Source organism: Brachyhypopomus gauderio, chromosome 15, assembly GCF_052324685.1.
Source record: "Brachyhypopomus gauderio isolate BG-103 chromosome 15, BGAUD_0.2, whole genome shotgun sequence".
Lineage (NCBI taxonomy): Eukaryota > Metazoa > Chordata > Actinopteri > Gymnotiformes > Hypopomidae > Brachyhypopomus > Brachyhypopomus gauderio.
The window spans coordinates 1918619-1919390 of NC_135225.1; the positions used below are offsets into that span (position 1 = coordinate 1918619).

General features: G+C 48.4%; 1 protein-coding gene across 1 annotated transcript in view; it reads left to right on the forward strand.

Moving 5' to 3' along the window:
- Positions 1–368, forward strand: part of ttc7a (tetratricopeptide repeat domain 7A) — a 35492-nt gene extending 35124 nt beyond the window's left edge. The window contains 1 exon segment of the mRNA XM_076975130.1: positions 1–368. This exon segment is cut by the window's left edge and continues 414 nt beyond it. The gene's annotated coding sequence lies outside the window, so the exon portion shown is untranslated.
- Positions 369–772: the final 404 nt, after the last annotated feature.

Here is a 772-nt window from a genome sequence, read left to right on the forward strand (position 1 = left end):
CACGCATCTCCATGAGTTACTCTAGATAATAGATAGTTACTCTAGTTACTTTCACACCAAAATCTATTTCACTTCCCTTATAAATCTGTTCACTCCGTGCTGACACACGGTTCACATTTGCACAAATGATCTCTTTGGAAGCACAAGCACAGACCATTCACTGTAAAACTGATTAATAAAGACCAAAGAATCAGAACTACTGTATCAAAGTAATACCTACAAAAATAGGTGAACACAAAGCTGTGATGCACTATTTGCTGTCCATGTTCTAAACACCCAAGACACAAGACCACTTTAACCTGAATATAGGTATTATTTGAATGTAAGAATACCCACTCCTTTACAATAAAAACAATCTTGAGACTTCAGTTGTGTGTGTGCGCGTGTGTGTGTCCCCAGTCCTGTGATGCAGCTATGAAGCAGAAGATGAGTGAGATCTTATGTAATGTCTCCTGTCAAACTGGAAGGCCAGTTCCTGCAGGGCCGTTGTGGTTGCCTAGCAGCCAGTTACTGGGGAGACTGGGTCGGCTTTGGCACGGCGGGCCGCTCCTCGCCGCGCGTTATCGCTCTGCGCTCCTCGCCGTCTCCGCGGAGGGAGAGGGCCACGCAGCAGACCGGCTCGCTTACGTAAGTGTTGTGCAGCACAGCCGTCCTGCCTGCTCGCGCCCAGAGGATGATGTGGAAACGCAAAATGCCAAAAACAAACAAGCAGACGTGTTTGTGTACGCCTGTGTTTGTCCCGGAGCGCCGCGGCTCTGTCACGGAGAGCGTG